Raw genomic sequence first — 22,321 nt, forward strand, 5'->3', positions numbered from 1 at the left:
GAATAATGCAGAGACTCCCACTGGCCTCCAGATTACCCCTCAGCACAAGTGACGTGTCATGGTCATAGAATCATAGAAGGTGCAGGGGCAGTTGGGAGCCCCTCCTGGGGACTCAGGTTTCTGGGAGGGCTGTTGTGTTTCTGTATTACCTTTTACCATGTCTATTTCTGTCTATAACTGTATATACTGTAAATATCTGCTTTTATACTGTACCAGCTGTAAATATAAGCTTCATCCATATTTCTAGAGCCAAGTGAGTCTAGTGTGAGTGATTTCTAAAGTGTGGGAGGGCAGGGGAACACCCAAACCCTCACAGTGACAGGGACAGGTGTGAATTAACTCATCCTAAAGAAATGGGCACAAGAAACACTCTGATAAGGAGATTCATCTCAGAGAAAAATATGGAATCACAGAATCATAGAATCAACCAGGTTGGAAGAGACCTCCAAGATCATCCAGTCCAACCTAGCACCCAGCCCTAGACAATCAACCAGACCATGGCACTAAGTGCCTCATCCAGGCTTTGCTTCAACACCTCCAGGGACAGCAACTCCACCACCTCCCTGGGCAGCCCATTCCAATGCCAATCACTCTCTCTGCCAACAACTTCCTCCTAACATCCAGCCTAGACCTCCCCTGCCACACCTTGAGACTGTGTCCCCTTGTTCTGTTGCTGCTTGCTTGGCAGAAGAGACCAACCCCACCTGGCTACAGCCTCCCTTCAGGGAGCTGCAGACAGCAATGAGGTCTGCCCTGAGCCTCCTCTTCTGCAGGCTGCACACCCCCAGCTCCCTCAGCCTCTCCTCACAGGGCTGTGCTCCAGGCTTTTACATTGCTTGTAAAAACTAGCAAATGAAAGTGCAGTTGCCCCTTGTAGTTTCTCAGCTGTGCAGCAAACTGAATGATGTAACCATTCTCTTTCCTTGATGCAGCCTATAAAGCTGCTTTTCATATTTATGATTCTTACACAGTAGAGAGAAAATCTAAATCCACAATCCTGCCAGTTCTTTGTTTTGGTAACTTCTAGAGTGGGGGCAGTTTTTTTTCACCAGAGAATTCTCTTGCTGTTCAATTAAACTCTGGGAATCAATACTCAGAATCACCCAGAGGCAACAAATCAGGGACATGGATAGTAGCAGGTGATGGAAGAGCAGAAATGTGCCATTTGTAGCAGTAGTATTGAGCTAAGCAGATGTGAAGATTTGATTTGGGTTCAGAATCTATAATGTTCTCATCAGCATTTGTTTTTCCTCTCTCTCTCTCTCTCTGTTACATGTTGCTTGTTCCCTGTGACAAGTAAGTTTTGACTAATGATGTATTCTTTCTGTCATTCTCCAGGGGAAGCTTTCTCAGCAATAAGCAGGTTCTTAGCATGGTTGAATTTTGCCTCTGGTCCTGAGGAGCTAATTCTTTGGACTTCCTTAAATAGCACCAGTCATTTGGCTCAGCAGAGACTCCTTTGTGTTTCTTTTTCCATCCCTGCATCTTCCAGGCTGCCAATATTCACCATGGGAACTTGATGGCACTGAGTTTCTCCAGCACAATTGTATTTAGCTGAGTATGAGGAAGTATCATGTGGTGCTTTTGGCAGTGCCAGACCTGCTACCTTTGAATCTTTAGTGGATCAGTAGACTCATGTAGTGGAATAAAACAACCTGAGAGCCATGGGAGTCATCTATGGTACAAAATGGCATCTTAAGGTAGGTGGGAATTAACTTCATGAGGATGGATGGTTGTTACTGGAGAGCTTAATTCTTATCAGACCCATTTCACTGTATTTTCTTTGTTGATGTTCCTAACAAAGGGGGGAAAAAACAGATATTTAATGGAAGTTGTAACTTCTCAGTGTTTAGCACAGTGCTGAAAAACAAGTCTCAAACTTTCTTGCAGTGTGGGTCGCTTAGCTAGGGAAATTGTCTTCTTGACCTTCACCTTTCCTCATTTGCAATACATGGGCTGCTTTTTTGACCTGTTCATGTTTGTGAGGGCAGCTCTTTCCACCCATTGGAACATCTCACAGATGCTATAGGATCATCCACCTGTCTGGAAAACTAACAAATACTGATGCTCACTTTGCATGTCTTCTGTTAATGTATAGACCTTGGCTTCTCTAGTTTGGAGAAGAGAAGACTGAGAGGGGATCTTATCAAGGTGTAAAGTATCTAAGTCATGTGGGTTAAGAGGATGGGAGCAAGCCTGTTTCAGTGTTGCTCTGTGATAGGAAAAGGGGCAACAGACACAAACTGGAACACAGGAGGATCACTTAAACATAAGAAAAAGTCTTTGCTGTGAGGATGAGGGAGCCCTGGAACAGAGATGTTGTGGAGTCTCCTGCTCTGGAGACTTTCAACACCTGGTCAGATGTCCTCTTGTGAATCCTCAACAAACCTGCTTTAGCAGAGGAGGTGGACTAGTTGTTCCCTAGAGGTCTATTCCACCTTCTAACCATTGTGATTCTGTGATCCAAACCTAGCAGAAGCTAACACTATATGATGTGAGGAATAATGGTGGATGTGGGGAACCTGTGGATGTGGCCTGTCTGGACTTCAGCAAGGCCTTTGACACTGTCCCCCACAGCAAACTGCCGGCTGAGCTGTCAGCCCATGGCTTGGATGGCAGCACTCTGTGCTGGGTTAGGAACTGGCTGGAGGGCTGGACCCAGAGAGTGGTGGTGAATGGTGCCACATCCAGCTGGCAGCTGTCACTAGTGGTGTCCCTCAGGGATCAGTGCTGGGCCCCATCCTCTTTAACATCTTCATAGATGACCTGGATGAGGGCATGGAGTCAGTCATCAGCAAGTGTGCAGATGACACCAAGCTGGGGGCAGATGTGGCTGGGTTGGAGGGCAGAAGGGCTCTGCAGCAGGACCTTGACCCCCTGGACAGATGGGCAGAGTCCAATGGGATGGTGTTCAGTAGCTCCAAGTGCAGGGTGCTGCACTTTGGCCACAGCAACCCCATGCAGAGATACAGGCTGGGGTCGGAGTGGCTGGAGAGCAGCCAGACAGAGAGGGATCTGGGGGTGCTGATTGATACCCACCTGAACATGAGCCAGCAGTGTGCCCAGGTGGCCAAGAGAGCCAGTGGCATCCTGGCCTGCATCAGGAATGGTGTGGTCAGCAGGAGCAGGGAGGTCATTCTGCCCCTGTACTCTGCACTGGTTAGACCACACCTTGAGTCCTGTGTTCAGTTCTGGGCCCCCCAGTTTAGGAGGGACACTGAGATGCTTGAGTGTGTCCAGAGAAGGGCAACGAGGCTGGGGAGAGGCCTTGAGCACAGCCCTACGAGGAGAGGCTGAGGGAGCTGGGATTGGTTAGCCTGGAGAAGAGGAGGCTCAGGGCAGACCTTATTGCTGTCTACAACTACCTGAGGGGAGGTTGTGGCCAGGAGGAGGTTGCTCTCTTCTCTCAGGTGGCCAGCACCAGAACAAGAGGACACAGCCTCAGGCTATGCCAGGGGAAATTTAGGCTGGAGGTGAGGAGAAAGTTCTTCCCTGAGAGAGTCATTGGACACTGGAATGGGCTGCCCGGGGAGGTGGTGGAGTCGCCGTCCCTGGAGCTGTTCAAGGCAGGACTGGACGTGGCACTTGGTGCCATGGTCTGGCCTTGAGCTCTGTGGTAAAGGGTTGGACTTGATGATCTGTGAGGTCTCTTCCAACCCTGATAATACTGTGATACTGTGATAATTTCTTCCCTATCCTCTAGTGAAATGCCTCCTGCAAACAGAACTACTGTAGGAATGTCACTGCAGTAATGACCATCTCTCTAGACCATCTCTACTGAGCCATCTCATAGTTTTTCTTTATGTTGGTAAATGCCCACCAGGGCTGGAAGAATGACTTTGCTCTGTTAATAACCATAAAGTTATTTAATGTGGGAACAGAGAGTAATTTACTGAACTAGAAGCACAGTCATGTAAACATGTAGTTGGAAGGGTTTTGTTTTTTTTGCCTTAACTCCTGAGAGTCCAATTTAAAATTGTATTTAGGTGCCAAAATATTAGAGATGTTCTTAAAACTGAATTTGAAGTGCTTATGTGCCTAAATCACATTGTAATCCATGGGGATTAGAAACTGAGGCATCTTTGAATAACCCTGAAAGATATCAGCCCAAATCATAGAATCAGCCAGGTTGGAAGAAGCCTCCAAGAGCATCCAGTCCAACCTAGCACCCAGTCCTAGCCAACCAACCAGACCATGGCACTAAGTGCCTCAGCCAGGCTTCTTTTTTAGCCACTTCTCATTTCCTCCCTAATATCCTAATTATATTTTGGAAAACTCCTCAAACACAACTTGTGAGACTATCTCTCCTGATAGCATGGGCATTCTGATCAAAAAGAGTAGGTTATCTGCCTTTGCAGTGCTTTTCTCCTCTGAAAGCCTCAGAGAACCAATGCTTTAGCATATGAGCTCTGTGGTAAAGGGTTGGACTTGATGATCTGTGAGGTCTCTTCCAACCCTGATGATACTGTGATAAGAACAAGGGTTCTGATACACCAGAAAGAAAATGGCTTTTGATTTCCTTTCAATCTGAGCAAGATGAGCAGACACATTTCAGTTCTACAAGTTTGTCCATTATGCATTCTTTAACTCTGTTTTGTTGTAGCATAGAATTAACCAGGTTGAAAGAGACCTCCAAGATCATCCAGTCCAACCTAGCACCCAGCCCTGGCCAATCAACCAGACCATGGCACTAAGTGCCTCAGCCAGGCTTTGCTTGAAGACCTCCAGGGACAGTGACTCTGCCACCTCCCTGGGCAGCCCATTCCAATGCCAATCACTCTCTCTGGCAAGAACTTTCTCCTAACATCCAGCTTATACCTCCTTTGGCACAACTTGAGACTGTGTCCCCTTGTTTTGTGGCTGGTTACCTGGCAGAAGAGCAGAATGTGCTTTCTCTGAGTTTAGAGTGGAAAAAAAAAGGTGATTTTTTTTCAAGCAGGTAGCCTTGGATGAAGCCTGTAAGACTGAGTGCAGAACAAATTTCCTGCATGGATTTCACTGTGTAACAGTCTTTGTCCTTTTTTGTACCCCTTTGACACTGAATGTTACATCTTGCATTTTCACATGCCCTTTTGTGTTCTTATTCCAATGAGTGCCTACTGTGGTGAATCATGGATAGGGAAAAGATTATGGATGTAGCTGTGCTTGACCTATTGATACCTTCTCATTAATGCCTAACTGGTCTTCAAATGGTGACCCTCGTGAGGAGAGAGATGGATGGTGAGTATCCTTGAAAGATGTAAAGCCAGCAATTCTTCAACACTTATCTGCAGTCAGAATGGGTTACACAAGGGCAAAGGAGGTATAAGTAGCCATCTAACAGGTTTCAACTACAATCCTTGGAGTTCAGTTATCTGAAACCTCTGCAGCTCACTATTAATCACCCTGTGATAGTCTCTGAACCTCCTGACAAAGATTAATAAACCTGTATGATCATACAGGATGCCAGAAACTATAGACATAATCAGACATTTCAGCTCCTTTTCTCTACTGCCTTGTGCCCGAAATAATAAGTTTTAGCTGTGAAGTGTCACCAAATTAACAGTTAGTAAATATTTCATCAAGGTGTAATGTAAGGACCCAACCTTCTACTTATTTCATAGAATCAATCAGTCAGGGTTGGAAGGCACCACAAGGATCATCCAGTTCCAACCCCCCTGCCATGGGCAGGGACACCCTACCCTAGAGCAGGCTGCCACAGCCTCAGCCAGCCTGGCCTTAAACACCTCCTGGGATGGGGCTTCAACTGCCTCCCAGGGCAACCCAGTCCAGCCTCTCACCACTCTCATGCTCAACAACTTCCTCCTCACATTCAGTCTGAATCTCCCACCTCCAGCTTTGCTCCATATTTACTTATAGGCTGGATGTTAGGAGGAAGTTCTTCACAGAGAGAGTGACTGGCATTGGAATGGGCTGCCCAGGGAGGTGGTGGAGTCGCTGTCCTTGTAAGTGTTGAAGCAAAGCCTGGATGAGGCACTTAGTGCCATGGTCTGGTTGATTGGATAGGGCTGGGTGCTAGGTTGGACTGGATGATCTTGGAGGTCTCTTCCAACCTGGTTGATTCTATGATTCTATGACTCTCTGAAAATAATTGATGGGCAATGCTTATAGAAAACAGACAGATAAGACTGCAGAAAGCTTTCAAAATTCTTCTTCAGCCTGTTTATGCAAGAGAAAGAGAGGCAAGAGCCAGGAAAGTTCACCTTTCCAGGCAACAAAATGCTTCTTCCTCTAGGCAGGAACTTACAAGAGTGTCTTATGAAGCTGAGAGCTCTTTTCTTTCCACATCCTGACTGCTGAAATGACCAACGTCCATCCCATCTTCTTGGGTTATTCTCTTCCTCCTCTCCACTTTGCAATGACATGTTTTAGATTATCCTTTCTGATTACAGAGGTCCTGCTTTGCTCCACTGAGCACCCAATTTCCTGGCTTCATCTATGGACAATAAGTGGTGCAATTTATGATTCAGTCTTAGTGTTCTCATTAATGTACTCTCTCAGCAAGTGCTGCCTGCTCCTGTCTGCTTCCCTTTTCATCCCTGGCTATGTTTTGGGTTTTTTTTCTCTGTATTTTACACTTCATACTGAACAGCATCCTGGATGGCAGCTTACCTTCTTCACTCTTTGCCTTCTCCTGTCTGCTTTCCTTTTCAACACTGGATATGTTTTGGGTTTTTTTTTTTTTTCTCTGTACATTACACCTCACTATACATTACACTACCTGAAGGGAGGCTGTAGCCAGGTGGGGTTGGGCTCTTCTGCCAGGCAACCAGCAATAGAACAAGGGGACACAATCTCAAGTTGTGCCAGGGTAGGTCTAGGCTGGATGTTAGGAGGAAGTTGTTGTCAGAGAGAGTGATTGGCATTGGAATGGGCTGCCCAGGGAGGTGGTGGAGTCACCATCCCTGGAGGTGTTGAAGCAAAGCCTGGCTGAGGCACTTAGTGCCATGGTCTGGTTGACTGGATAGGGCTGGGTGCTAGGTTGGACTGGGTGAGCTTGGAGCTCTCTTCCAACCTGGTTGATTCTATGATTCATACCGAACAGCATCCTGGGTGACAGCTTCTCCACTCTTTAGTTTCCTTAGGAGGGATATCTAAACTACAAAAAAACCTACTTAAATCTTTCTCCTAAAGAGGTAAAACATATGCCATCATGCTCTCCATTCCAAAATATGCCTTGAACCCAAACCTCATAAACCTATTGCCACACTGATTTGACTACAAATGGCCAATCTTTGACCAGTCTCAAAAAGATCTCTTAAAATTGCATGCATTGACACAGAGAGAGAGAGAAAGAGGAATGTCTATGTGTCCTCAGTGTATGAAGATACCAGTGCATCCAAAGAGGTGATGTGGCTGTAGGAAATTAGACTTGATTACTTCAGTTCTTCATGAGAGTTTGTTTTGAATGTGTTGGGAGGTTAGCTACAAATATGGTATGTTCTGTATCATTCAGGCTCCATGCCAGTGTTTTGCAAATGAAGTTAAAGGACTCAGAATGAGATGGGACACCCAATCCAACAACTGCAAAGCTGGAATAAGAAAGAGCCTTGGTCAGGAAGAAGGAGGTAGACACCTGCAACCCATAGGAATGCAATGTGAGAAGCAATAATAATGGCCAGTCTGGGACCATTCAGCCTTGGTTCCCACACCTTCAAGATGTCTCTCATGGGAGAGAAGAGATAGTGGACACCTGGTTAATGAGAAAAAACAAGGTGTGATGTATGTGAAAGACTGGGTTGTGCTTGCCTACAATATGCTAATGTGTAGGTGTGTGGTCTATGCTCAAGACTATATAAATGGAGTCAGAATGACCAGTGAAGGTCTCTGGTGGGGTAACATTGAATTGTGTGGAGTCTGTGTGGCATCCCTCACTAACATTCTTCTCCCAGGCAACCAGCAATAGAACAAGAGGACACAGTCTCAAGTTGTGCCAGGGCAGGTCTAGGCTGGATGTTAGGAAGAAGTTCTGGCCAGAGAGATTGATTGACATTGGAATGGGCTGCCCAGGGAGGTGGTGGAGTTGACATCCCTGGAGGTGTTCAAGACTGGCTGGGGCACTTAGTGCCATAGTCTGGTTGATTGGCTAGGGCTGGGTGCTAGGTTGGACTTGGAGGTCTCTTCCAACCTGGTTGATTCTATGATTCTCTTCTGGTTTTACTGGGGCAAAATCCCACACCAGCCATGGGCAGCAGGATATCAGTGTGTTTGAGTCAGTCAGGACAGCTGACTCAGTGGACTCGCAGGGCATTCCCATTCCATGCTCATCACATTCAGTATAAAGGTGGTAGTTTGGTGAGAAGGGATCCTCCTGCTTGGACTCCCTACTTTGGCTGCTAATTGTATTCCTCCTGAGTGTGCTCATCCTCCTTCTCTTGAGGACTGCCACCCTGTTCAGAGTGGTCTACCTTTGCTGGGTTAAGTATAACTTTATCTACTTCATATTTGCATTGGTATCGGTTTTGCTGTGTCATTAAACTTGTTTTCATTTCAAGACTTGTGCCTCCTCACCTTTTCCCAGTCATCCTTTTCCACTGGGTGAGGGGGGTCATTGGGTGGTAGATCAACTGTCATAGTTTAGACCCAGATTTGGATTAAATGTAAGCACCAGCCAACGCTTGGTGAGGTGAGAGAAGGCAAACTGCTGCATGAACTACTGTGCAAATGGTACTGCAGTTGCTGGGACTGGCACAGTTGCCTCATGAGCAATTACAGTCAGTAAATGCCATTTTCCTGTGCCAGGGAATGAAAGGCCACACTAGCATTTTGGCTACTCATTTTTTTTTCTGCCATTTCCTTCTAATCCTTTTGCATAAATCACTTAGGCTGGGATTAAACATGCTAGGCAAGCAAAGCAACAAGCTACAATAAAAACACTAGTGGTGACTAATCCAGGAAGAGACAGGAAACCTGTAGACAGAAGACTTTTTGCTGTCTCAAATGATGGCCCACAGTGGTATTGGCTGTAGAAGCAAAAAGAACCACAGTGATTTTTCCCTGTTATTAGCACTGTACACCCAAGTGTCACTGTTGCTAGTATTTTGGTGATCCATGAGGTCAAGTGATTCTTTATTTGATGCTTTCAGCTGCTTGTAAGCTTTGGATTGCAAAGAAGTATATAGAAGACCATAGGTGAGAGATGGGAATAGCTCTAGTTTGTTTCTGCCCTTCTTACAAAGCAGGAGGAAGAGCAGCATTAACAGTCTGCCAACAGCCATCCAAAAGGGAACACTGAAGGGGAAAGACAAGGACTAAAGTGTCTTCATTTTGATACCTGGAGGCACAAGAAGACAACATGCTGAAGGTGCTATTCAGGTAGCCAGAGCTAGAAGACAGGCCTAAAAGAAAGAGGAAAGCCAAACTGCCTGGTAGCAAACCCCCAAAAGAAGACAGTTGCTTTTGCATAAATCCAGTCTTCAAACCAGCTGCTAGTGACATCTTTAGTCAAGCTGGAGTTGTTACTGGGTTTGAGTAAAAAAGGCTTATATCATTCCTAGGTAAACATGTGGAAAGTGCTATGTAAAGTGCTTTAAATCTTTTATGCTTACAATTCAGACATCCAGATGGGAGATGTTGAATGTAATGCCTTTATTTAAGAGCTAACACATCTTGTGAATATGGTGTGATTTCAGTTTCCTCCTGTTAGCTCACAGTACTCCCTCTACAGACTTGGCTCAAACGCATTCTGCTATCACATCACTTTGCGTTGCAACATCAGCACCAGGCGTTGAGTATGTCTGTATTTGGCATTCTCAGAAGTTATCTTTTGATACATTTTATCGAGTACCTCTCCATCCAAAATCAGGCTTAATTAACTACTGGCATCCTTAGTTTGGGTGTAAAAATAAATCTGCCATTTTAAGCAATTGTTTGAATAGATAATCTGCATATAGAGTGCTCGCTACGAGAAAAACATGCAGTGGAAAGTTCCTGCACACATGGTTGATGCCAGGGTTTAGGTCAAGTGACTTGTCCTTAGTGTGGTCAGTAGGACAAGAGAGGATATTCTACTCCTGTACTCAGCACTGGTCAGGCCACCGCTTGAGTGCTGTGTCCAGTTCTGGGCTCCTCAATTCAAGAGAGATGTTGAGGTACTGGAAGGTGTCCAGAGAAGGGCAATGAAGCTGGTGAGGGGCCTGGAGCACAGCCCTGTGAGGAGAGGCTGAGGGAGCTGGGGGTGTGCAGCCTGCAGAAGAGGAGGCTCAGGGCAGAGCTCATTGCTGTCTACAACTCCCTGAAGGGAGGCTGTAGCCAGGTGGGGTTGGGCTCTTCTGCCAGGCAAGCAGCAACAGAACAAGGGGACACAGTGTGAAGTTGTGTCAGGGGAGGTCTATGCTGGATGTTAGGAGGAAGTTGTTGCCAGAGAGAGTGATTGGCATTGGAATGGGCTGCCCAGGGAGGTGGTGGAGTTGCTGTCCCCGGAGGTGCTGAAGCAAAGCCTGGCTGAGGCACTTAGTGCCATGGTCTGGTTGATTGGCTAGGGCTGGGTGCTAGGTTGGCCTGGCTGATCTTGGAGCTCTCTTCCAACCTGATTGATTCTATGATTCTGTGATTCTAGGATTCTATTTCAACAGATGATTTTGTAGCTGAAGGATCTGCCAAACACAGTAGCACCTTCCAAGCTGTGAGCCTAAACCAGAATGTGCATATGTATGCATATTTGCATATGGATGTGCACATCAAAAGACAATAATGAAGACTTCAATCGGAGGTCTCTTAATCCTAAATCAATAAGAAGGTTCTACCTGCTATGGCTCAAGTTTATAGTCTTGATTAGTTTTTACTGCCTGTGGTCCTTTGTCAATCTGACACCTTGGTGTAAAGACACCAATCCTGAATTGATGTCAGATGTTACTACTTCAGAGCAGTAACATTTTTCTTTCTTGGAAATGACTACATGAGGACAAGAGCAAGGGCAAATTGGTCCTAGGGACTGGCAGCACTGGAAAATAAAAGCTACTTGGAAGCATTCCAACATTATTTTTGACTGTTTCCTCTTTAAAAAACCACCATGGAAACAGCTGGATGGCATTTAGAAAATTGCCATCTAGAGACTGCTTCTAGTTGGATGAATAAGACAATACAGGAAATGGAATAGAATAAAGGGAAGGAAAGTTGTAGGTTAAGGGAAATTGGGAGTTAATTGATGCAACCAGAAAGTCCTCTGGAGACTAGAGTCTCAGTGGTAGGGGCAGCCTGTCCCAGAGAGAGGCCCAGGATATTCATAGCATCATAGAATCAACCAGGTTGGAAGAGACCTCTAAGCTCATACAGTGCAACCTAGCACCCAGCCCCAGCCAATGAACCAGACCATGGCACTAAGTGCCTCAACCAGGCTTTGCTTCAACACCTCCAGGGACAGTGACTTCACCACCTCCCTGGGCAGCCCATTCCAATGCCAATCACTCTCTCTGACAACAACTTCCTCCTAACATCCAGCCTAGACCTCCCCTAGCACAACTTGAGACTCAGTCCAGACTCAGTGGCTCCAGGTTCTTGTGTCTTCTTTCCCGCAGTTGCTTCTGCCCAAAATACAAGGAGGGAGAGCTGAAAAACATGTCTGGGCAAGCCAGGACTTGTATAAGCCCAATTTTTGCCTATAAGGTGTACCACAAGCAGCTTTTTTTCTTCACTGTGATAGTGGTGAGAGCCTGGACTGGGTTGCCCAGGGAGGTGGTTGAGGCCCCATGGCTGGAGGTGTTTAAGCCAGGCTGGCTGAGGCTGTGTGCAGCCTGCTCTAGGGTAGGGTGTCCCTGCCCATGGCAGGGGGGTTGGAACTGGCTGATCCTTGTGGTCCCTTTCAATTCTGATTCTATGATTTCTTATTTTACTCATTTTATTTCCTTTGGAATTACCAAAGCAGAGCTATATTTCTGAGGATTTTAACATGTTTAGGTGCTTTGACTCATTTAAATATGCAGGTGGTGTTTTTTTCTGGGAACATAGCATTGGTTTAAAGCTTCCATGCTGTTCAATTTGCTGCCTGTGATGCTGCAAAAAAAAAATGCTGCCTCTAACTCTCTGCAGACATTTATCTCAGTAAAGCTAGCTGAGGGCTTTATGTTGAACTTCTTTTTCTCTCTTAGGGTATTCATTTTTAAGGTGACTGTTTTCCATTTGAATGGTCTTGAAACTCATCTGTTTGGGAAAGTTCAGCATGAAACCATTAAGTGTCCCTTAAACTTATTATGAAAAAGTACCTGGCACATTGACTTTGTGCTGGCCTTTGGCAGATGGGTAGGTTTTACCTTCTGCTCCAGCTCTTTGAATCATAGAATCCACCAGTTGGAAGACACCTCCAAGATCATCCAGTCCAACCCAACACCCAGCCAGAGCCCGTCAACCAGACCATGGCACTAAGTGCCTCAGCCAGGCTTTGCTTGAACACCTCCAGGCATGGTGACTCCACCACCTCCCTGGGCAGCCCATTCCAATGCCAATCACTCTCTCTGCCAACAACTTCCTCCTAACATCCAGCATAGACCTACCCTGGCACAGCTTGAGACTGTGTCCCCTTGTTCTCCTGCTGGTTGCCTGGCAGAAGAGCCCAACCCCACCTGGCTACAGCCTCTCTTCAGGGAGTTGTAGACAGCAATGAGGTCTGCCCTGAGCCTCCTCTTCTGCAGGCTGCACACCCCCAGCTCCCTCAGCCTCTCCTCACAGGGCTGTGCTCCAGGCCCCTCACCAGCTTCGTTGCCCTTCTCTGGACATCCTCCAGCACCTCAACATCTCTCTTGAATTGAGGAGCCCAGAACTGGACACAGCACTCAAGGTGTGGCCTGAGCAGTGCTGAGCACAGGGGCAGAATAACCTCCCTTGTCCTGCTGGCCACGCTGCTCCTGATGCAGGCCAGGATGCCACTGGCTCTCTTGGCCACCTGGGCACACTGCTGCCTCATCTCCAGCCTACTATCTATTCCTGTATCTCAACATCTCTCTTGAACATACAAAGCTTTATTCTTTGACTTCCAGGTGGCTGAGTTTAGTCTGGGTGACTCCTTCAGGGGCTGGGGGACTCTGATAACCACCACACTTCCTAAGCAGTTTGTTAAATCTAGAACACAGTTAACTGCCCTATCAGATTTGACATTAGAGAGAGAAATCACCTGGAACTGCAGCTCACAGGGACCTTGTTACAAGCCAGCTCCATCTTGCTGTGAAGATGGTGTCATCTTCAATACTGGGGAGGAGGAAAAGGAATGAAAATAAAAGGGCTGGGGGAAAAAAAGAAGTAACCCACAAAAACATTCATTGTGTTTTAATCCTCTTGAATTTCAGTTTGTAGTGATGTACATGGGGACCTGTGCTCACAAATCCTGTTAGCAAACAACAGGATTTATGTATGCAGCTCCCAAGGCACCGCTTTCAAAGTCATCCTCCTTCATGATTTCACTGCAGCAGAATCAGTTCACAGCTCATAAAATTACTCATAGAAAAAAAATATCTTCTGGGAGTATCAGTAGTGCTTTCCCACTTTACAGTCTTCTTCAAAGAGCTGTACCAGAAAAGAGTTCTCCAACTCCTAATGCTATGGAACTTGCATTCATTTTCTGAGTAAGCAATCACTCAGCCAATGCAATTCTCTGTGTCCATGTGCTGGTTTCTGAAACTAGCTTGCCTCTCTTTATTCCTTTGTATAAAATCATAGAATCAGCCAGGTTGGAAGAGACCTCCAAGATCATCCAGTCCAACCTAGCACCCAGCCCTAGCCAATCAACCAGACCATGGCACTAAGTGCCCCAGCCAGGCTTTGCTTCAACACCTCCAGCAACAGCAAGTCCACCACCTCCCTGGGCAGCCCATTCCAATGCCAATCACTCTCCCTGGCAACAACTTCCTCCTAACATCCGGCCTAGACCTGCCCTGGCACAGCTTGAGACTGTGTCCCCTTGTTCTGTTGCTGCTTGCTTGGCAGAAGAGACCAACCCCACCTGGCTACAGCCTCCCTTCAGGCAGTTGTAGACAGCAATGAGGTCTGCCCTGAGCCTCCTCTTCTGCAGGCTGCACACCCCCAGCTCCCTCAGCCTCTCCTCACAGGGCTGTGCTTCAGGCCTCTCACCAGCTTCACTGCCCTGCTCTGGACAAGTTCCAGTATCTCAACATCTCTCTTGAATTGAGGAGCCCAGAGCTGGACACAGATTACCTTATATTCATTACTAATTTCATTATTGTGGTGAGACCTTCTTGTGGTCTTCCAGTATCTGAATGGAGCAGAGCTGGAGATAGGTAAGTTCAGCCTGGACATGAGGAGGAAGTTCTTCATCATGAGAGTGGTGAGACTCTGGAATGGGTTGCCCTAGGAAGTGGTTGCATCCCCAAGCCTGGAGGTGTTTAAGGCCAGGCTGATCGAGGGTAGGGTGTCCCTGCCTGTGGCAGGGGGTTGGAACTAGATGATCGTTGTGGTTCCTTCCAACCTTGACTGATTCTATGGTACTAAAGTTTCACAGAATAGAACATTTTTTAGCCCAAACTGTCTCTGGCTAATGCATCTTGCAGAGTGATAGCATGGAGCTCCTAACACCACCTTGGGACAGCATAATTGCAGTGTGATGCTTGAAGCTGGGGATAAAGTTTATTACTATCCCTTCCAATTAAACATACTAGAGGTTGCTTGTAGGAAAGTAAGTGTAAATATTTAAGCAACTGAGTGCATTGCTGAATCTATTTAGAGACTTGTTATGAAAACCAGGATATATTTATCAGCTGTTCTACCACTGATCGTAGCCTCTAAGCTCACAGCTACCTGAATTTGACTGAGCCTGAGCCCTTAAACAATGTTAAGGCAGATGAAGTGTGGTTTATTGTCAAAAATCCATTAAATATTTAAGTTTTTGGTCAGGTGGATTTACAAAGACTTCCCTGGGCTGATGAAACCCCTCTGATAAAGAGAGACAGCATTGAAGGAGGCAGAATTTGACCATCAGACAGACTATTTGATTCATATTGGAGCTGATGGCCTTGAATGATGAAGAGAGTTATACTAAGAAGTAGAGCATTCCCACTGTTAATTGTTTCCATGGGCAAGTAAAAGCCAACTCATTCATGAGCAGCAGTATGCCACTTAAAGTGTAAATGAAAAGGCTTAAAAGGAGGAACTTGGAAGGAAGGGAATTCCCTTCCAAACACTGGATCTGTATTTAGCACTTATTCACTTTGCTCTCATGGATTCATATCTATCTGATTCCTTCTCTAGCTTCCTCAGAACTGTTTCCTTTATATATCAGAACTGCTTAGCCTGGAGAAGAGGAGGCTCAGGGGAGACCTTATTGCTGGCTACAACTACCTGAAGGGTGGCTGTGGCCAGGAGGAGGTTGCTCTCTTCTCTCAAGTGGCCAGCACCAGAACAAGAGGACACAGCCTCAGGCTGCACCAGGGGAAATTTAGGCTGGAGGTGAGGAGAAAGTTCTTCCCTGAGAGAGTCATTGGACACTGGAATGGGCTGCCCGGGGAGGTGGTGGAGTCGCCGTCCCTGGGGCTGTTCAAGGCAGGACTGGACGTGGCACTTGGTGCCATGGTCTGGCCTTGAGCTCTGTGGTAAAGGGTTGGACTTGATGATCTGTGAGGTCTCTTCCAACCTTGGTGATCCTGTGATACTGTGAGGAAAAGCTCTGATATGCCAAAAATGCCCCCAAAGGCCTCAGAAACTGTCTCTGTATGTGCAGTCCTTCTCAACACCTCTTCCTTTCCAGGCAACTTGTTTCCAGCATGGATTTTGTTTTCCCTTCAGAAATATATGAAGACACTTTAAGTCATGAAGATGCTTTAGACCTTGCTTTAAGTTCTCAGGAGCAAATACCAACACATCTCCTATTTGAGGATGCTTTGGTTGGTTAATGATCCTCTGAGAGGGCTCCTGCAAGACACTCCATGCCTTTCATTCCCTGGCATCCTAGGTCTGGCTGAAATGTGAATACCTTAATCCATCCTCAAGCCACAGAGCAGAATAACTTATTCTGCTGTGGCCAAACTCTTCAAGTTCCTATTTAACAAGAGGGAGGACTCCTCGTGCTGAGATTTTCCTCACTGGTTGCTTGAATTATTAGCTTGGCCTGAACTCCAGTATATCTGAAAGTCCTTAAGAAGAAAAGGTAGGTCACACCTTAAAAAACAATGTATGGGTCAGTGACTCCACTGTCAGGGGGCTCAATGATTTGGACATATCTACAACTTTTAAAACTCCATTATTGAAAGTAGCCAGTCCTCTCCTAACCTCTGACCCAGGCACGCTGAAAAGACCTGGCCCTTTGGAAACCAGGGGCATAGAATCAACCACATTGGAAGAGACCTCCAAGATAAGCCAGACCAACCTAGCACCCAGGCCTGGCCAATCAACCAGACCATGGCACTAAGTGCCTCAGCCAGGCTTTGCTTGAACAGCTCCAGGGACAGCAACTCCACCACCTCCCTGGGCAGCCCATTCCAATGCCAATCACTCTCTCTGCCAGGAACTTCCTCCTCACATCCAGCCTAGACCTACCCTGGCACAGCTTGAGACTGTGTCCCCTTCTTCTGTTGCTGCTTGCCTGGCAGAAGAGACCAACCCCACCTGGCTACAGCCTCCCTTCAGGTAGTTGTAGACAGCAGTGAGGTCTGCCCTGAGCCTCCTCCAGACTGCACACCCCCAGCTCCCTCAGCCTCTCCTTGCAGGGCTTGTGAAAAGCTCAAAGCAAGGCATCCAAACATCAGATTTTGTTGAAAAGCCTCAAGCCATGAATTCTCTGCTGAAAAAGCTATTCATTTTGGAAAATATTTGACACTTTGTCCCATTTCTTTTGTATCTGTAGTAAGGATTAGGGGGGGATTGACTATAATTTGCCAATTATGAGCTTCACATGGCAAAAGTCATTGACAGTTTTTCAGGGGAGTGGGATTACTTTGTTTGTTTGGGGGTTGTTGCTTCAGTGGGGGTTACAGAATCACAGAATCTCTTAGATTGGAGAAGCCCTTCAAGCTCATTGAGTCCAATCATTAGTCTCACACTGACAAGTCCATGACTCACCCAAATCCCTCAGCACAACATCTAATCACTGTGAATCACTATGCTTGGAAAGGACCACCAGCATCAGCCACTCCAACCTTCATCCCAGCAGCCTTCATCACCAGACCATAGCCTCAAGCACCACCTCCACTCTCCTTTTAAACACCTCCAGGGATGGTGACTCCACCACCTCCCTGAGCAGCCTGTTCCAGTGCCTGACCACCTGCTTAGGCAAGAACTTCCTCCCAACAGCCAACCTCAACCTCCCCGATGCAACTTGAGGCCATTTCCTCTTGTCCTATCATTAGTAACTGGGGAGAAGAGACCAGCTCCAGCCTCACTGCAACCTCCTTTTAGGTAGTTGTAGAGGGCAATAAGGTCCCCTCTCAGCCTCCTCTTCTCCAGCCTAATCACCCCCAGCTCCCTCAGCCGCTCCTCATAGCATTTTGTTTGTTTGCTTTTTGTGGTTTGGGGAGTTTTGTTTGGTTGTTTTTTCCTTGCCATTTCTCTTGCCAAGGAGAAAGTACTTTTGAATGTGGGGACCAGCTGGGACTGGGTATTGGATTGAACTCAGTAAAGTGTGAGACTGTGTACCTAGAGGAATGCTGTTGAGGGCTAGGGCCAGGAGGTATGAAGATTAGAGTTATTATTATACACCAAAATTAAAAACTCCACTAGGGATTGAGTGTTTTCCATTCTTGTGCATTGTTTCAGAGCATAATTAATGCCACTGAGATCTCAGGAAGCCTTTAATCTGCATTTCTGTACAAAATGGCATCAGCAAATAGCTCAGACTGAGTTATTCAGGGCTTTATCCTGTCGAGCTTTGAAAATCTAAGAATGAAGACTAGGATAAGAAGGAGGATTTGTGTTTGAAGTAAGTCATGGTCAGATTTGTATCTTCTTGGTCTGAACAGAGACTTAACTTTTGATACGCATATATATATCATAGTATCATAGTATCATCAGGGTTGGAAGAGACCTCACAGATCATCAAGTCCAACCCTTTACCACAGAGCTCAAGGCCAGACCATGGCACCAAGTGCCACGTCCAGTCCTGCCTTGAACAGCTCCAGGGACGGCGACTCCACCACCTCCCCGGGCAGCCCATTCCAGTGTCCAATGACTCTCTCAGGGAAGAACTTTCTCCTCACCTCCAGCCTAAATCTCCCCTGGCGCAGCCTGAGGCTGTGTCCTCTTGTTCTGGTGCTGGCCACCTGAGAGAAGAGAGCAACCTCCTCCTGGCCACAACCTCCCCTCAGGTAGTTGCAGACAGCAATAAGGTCTCCCCTGAGCCTCCTCTTCTCCAGGCTGACCAATCCCAGCTCCCTCAGCCTCTCCTCGTAGGGCTGTGCTCAAGGCCTCTCCCCAGCCTCGTCGCCCTTCTCTGGACACGCTCAAGCATCTCAGTGTCCCTCCTAAACTGGGGGGCCCAGAACTGAACACAGCACTCAAGGTGTGGTCTAACCAGTGCAGAGTACAGGGGCAGAATGACCTCCCTGCTCCTGCTGACCACACCATTCCTGATGCAGGCCAGGATGCCACTGGCTCTCTTGGCCACCTGGGCACACTGCTGGCTCATGTTCAGGTGGGTATCAATCAGCACCCCCAGATCCCTCTCTGTCTGGCTGCTCTCCAGCCACTCCAACCCTAGCCTGTATCTCTCCATGGGGTATACATATGTGTGTCTGTTATGGGATCACTGCTTCCTTGTCAGAAGCCAAATGCTTATTTGAGGATGCATTTTGTCTTCTGAAGAATGTTAGCATCCTGTCTACAGGGATTTTGAGATAAGACTTGATTTGTTTGCCCGCAGTTCCTGAGTGAAAAGAATGTTAATGACAGAAAAAAATGACACTTTGATAGGTCTGGACTGGAAGGCTCTTGAGAACAGATAAAGCCACACATGTGATGGATTGATTTAAAACCATTCAGAGTTTCTAGATGTTAGAAAAGAACCTGGGATGTTATAAGAATGTTAGTGACAAAAAAACAATGACACTTTGATAGGTCTGGACTGGAAGGCTCTTAAAAGCAGATAAAGCCACACACGTGATGGATTGATTCAAAACCATTCATATTGTCTAGATGTTGGAAAGAGCCTGGGACACTAAGAATCACCCCCCCTACACACAGACCTTCTTATACCACAGCTGACTATTCTGTTTTAATACTTTTGCCTCTGTATTAGCTAGTTTACTGTGGGAATGTCAGCCCCAGAATCATGGTAATGAGAGTCCACTCCTGTTCGGAGTGGATCTGAATCACTCTGCCCAATCAGGCATTATCAAGGGAATGAAATAAAATAAAATAAATCTAAGTCTAAGGGATCACAGAATCAACCAGGTTGGAAGAGATCTCCAAGATCATCCACTCCAACCTAGCACCCAGCCCTAGCCAATCAAACACACCATGGCACTAAGTGCCTCATCCAGGCTTTTCTTCAACACCTCCAGGGACAGTGACTCCACCACCTCCCTGGGCAGCCCATTCCAATGCCAATCACTCTCTCTGCCAACAACTTCCTCCTAACATCCAGCCTAGACCTCCCCTGGCACAACTTGAGACTGTGTCCCCTTGTTCTGTTGCTGCTTGCCTGGCAGAAGAGACCAACCTCACCTGGCTACAGCCTCCCTTCAGGTAGCAATGAGGTCTGCCCTGAGCCTCCTCTTCTGCAGGCTGCACACCCCCAGCTCGCTCAGCCTCTCCTCACAGGGTTTGTGTCCCAGGCCATTTTCCTAAAGGTAAGATCCTAGCTAACTCTAATTTCTACCTAAAGGATGCTTGCTGGACAGTCTGCTTACTGGAGAAATTTTCATCTCAGTAGGACCCTCAGAGAATCTTGTGTATGGAAGTGCAATAGGCTTACAAGCTGCCATGGTTTTCTCTAAGGGCAGACTGCAAGATGCAAGAGTCCTGTCTATAGAAGTGCAATAGGCTTACAAGCTGCCATAGTCTTCTCTAAGGGCAAACTGCAAGATGCAGGGCCTGCAGAAGAACTAGATTCCCAAGGAAACAGCTGAGAAATCTTCTTGACAGATTAACTGCATCCTGGCCTGCATGAGGAATGGTGTGGCCAGCAGGAGCAGGGAGGTCACTCTGCCCCTCTACTCTGCACTGGTTAGACCTCACCTTGAGTGCTGTGTTCAGTTCTGGGCCCCCCAGTTTAGGAGGGACATTGAGATGCTTGAGCGTGTCCAGAGAAGGGCAACGAGGCTGGGGAGAGGCCTTGAGCACAGCCCTACGAGGAGAGGCTGAGGGAGCTGGGATTGGTTAGCCTGGAGAAGAGGAGGCTCAGGGGAGACCTTATTGCTGTCTACAACTACCTGAGGGGAGGTTGTGGCCAGGAGGAGGTTGCTCTCTTCTCTCAGGTGGCCAGCACCAGAACAAGAGGACACAGCCTCAGGCTGTGCCAGGGGAGATTTAGGCTGGAGGTGAGGAGAAAGTTCTTCCCTGAGAGAGTCATTGGACACTGGAATGGGCTGCCCGGGGAGGTGGTGGAGTCGCCGTCCCTGGAGCTGTTCAAGGCAGGATTGGACGTGGCACTTGGTGCCATGGTCTGGCCTTGAGCTCTGTGGTAAAGGGTTGGACTTGATGATCTGTGAGGTCTCTTCCAACCCTGATGGTACTGTGATAGCTGAACGATGAATAAGAAATTGCTTAGACTTCATTCAGGGTAACAGCAGCTAACCAGAAGTTATTTTATATTTCTCTTTGTGAGGCACAGAAAAAGTTTCTTTGTGAACAATTTGTGTCAGGATGGCACTAATAGGTTGTTATTTTACTTGTAGCTGTGCTTGTACTAATAGGACATCTAACTAACCCTACAGCATTCTGCTGCACACAAATAGGTTCTGCAGTGTCCTCGCAGTATGTACTGCCGTAACACAGTGCCACCAAATTGCTTGCACCAGTTGGTAGCTGGCAGTGCACAGTATGTGTAATGTTTCCTAAGGAGGTGTATGGTCATAGAATCAAACAGGTTGGAAGAGACCTCCAAGATCATCCAGGCCAACCTAGCACCCAGCCCTGTCTCATCAGCTAGACCATGACACTAAGTGCCTCATCCAGGCTTTGCTTGAATACTTCCCTAGGTGACCCCACCACCTCCCTTGTCCTTGGCAAGCACCAGGACCATGGACACACTGTCTGAGACGTCTCTCTATGAGCACAGACATTGCCTGGCAAAATCGTGACACAGAACTGAGGGGAGACTTCTTATCAAAGCTGTATAAGCTGTAATGTGGTGGATCAGGAATGCCCCCTGATTAAAATTTACCTGACCAGATCATGGCATGGTAGAATCACAGGGCTGTGCTCCAGGCCCCTCACCAGCTTCATCTCCCTTCTCTGGACACCTTCCAGCACCTCAACATCTCTCTTGAATCGAGGAGCCCAGAACTGGACACAGCACTCAAGGTGTGGCCTGAGCAGTGCTGAGCACAGGGGCAGAATAACCTCCCTTGTCCTGCTGGCCACACTGTTCCTGATCCAGGCCAGGATGCCACTGGCTCTCTTGGCCACCTGGGCACACTGCTGGCTCATCTTCAGCTACTATCTATCAGCACCCCCAGTCCCTTTCCTCCTGGCTGCTCTCAGCAACTCTGACCCTAGCCTGTATCTCTGCATGGGGTTGTTGTGGCCAAAGTGCAGCACCCTGCACTTGGAGCTATTGAAGCCATCCCCTTGGACTCTGCCCATCTGTCCAGGCGGTCAAGGTCCTGCTGCAGAGCCTTTCTGCCCTCCAACCCAGCCACATCTGCCCCCAGCTTGGTGGATGAGAGCCTTGAGGCTGGAAGAATATGAAACACTGATGTTTTCCCTGGAAAACTAGCTGATGGACCTAACTGATACTTAGTCATTTCCTTTCATCTAATGAATGACTTAAAGGAACTCTATATTTTGTGATAGGGAGGAAAAAACAAACCACCCTACATTAATCTATTTAGGTCATTAAGAGTTTTAAAACTAATGTACTGTGCTTCTGTAAGGGTGAAAAAAATGAGCATTTAAAGCCTATTAGCAACAAGAATTCTTCCACTTAGCAGCCTGTTCTCACAGCCTGAGATTTCTGATCTCATTTAGTCTGTTCTTTTATAGAAAGCATCAATTTAGAGAATGCTTTACCTGATTCCAAAACCTAAGAGTTATAATTCCTTCCTCTCTTTAAGGTGTTATTATCCTCGTAACCATTTCTCTTCTTGTGTTTTAATCTCTTTTGTCTTGAAAGGACATTTGATTTCTCCCCTGTATAGACTACCTGTTCTGGGAAACTGCCAAAGTCGTAGGACACACATCCTGACTTGCAACCTCATTAAAGCACTGATGGTCAAAAACTGATTGC

At 47.0% G+C, this 22,321-nt stretch overlaps 1 long non-coding RNA gene across 1 annotated transcript in view; it reads right to left on the reverse strand.

Annotated features, from left to right (window-relative positions):
• Nucleotides 1–9,241: 9,241 nt before the first annotated feature.
• Nucleotides 9,242–22,321, reverse strand: part of LOC135183285 (uncharacterized) — a 53,877-nt gene continuing 40,797 nt past the window's right edge. The window contains exons 2-3 of the long non-coding RNA XR_010305481.1: nucleotides 13,106–13,179; nucleotides 9,242–9,274 (exon numbers count right to left, since the gene is read on the reverse strand). This is a non-coding gene — a long non-coding RNA (uncharacterized LOC135183285). The remainder of the gene's footprint in view (nucleotides 9,275–13,105; nucleotides 13,180–22,321) is intronic.

Source organism: Pogoniulus pusillus, chromosome 18, assembly GCF_015220805.1.
Source record: "Pogoniulus pusillus isolate bPogPus1 chromosome 18, bPogPus1.pri, whole genome shotgun sequence".
NCBI lineage: Eukaryota > Metazoa > Chordata > Aves > Piciformes > Lybiidae > Pogoniulus > Pogoniulus pusillus.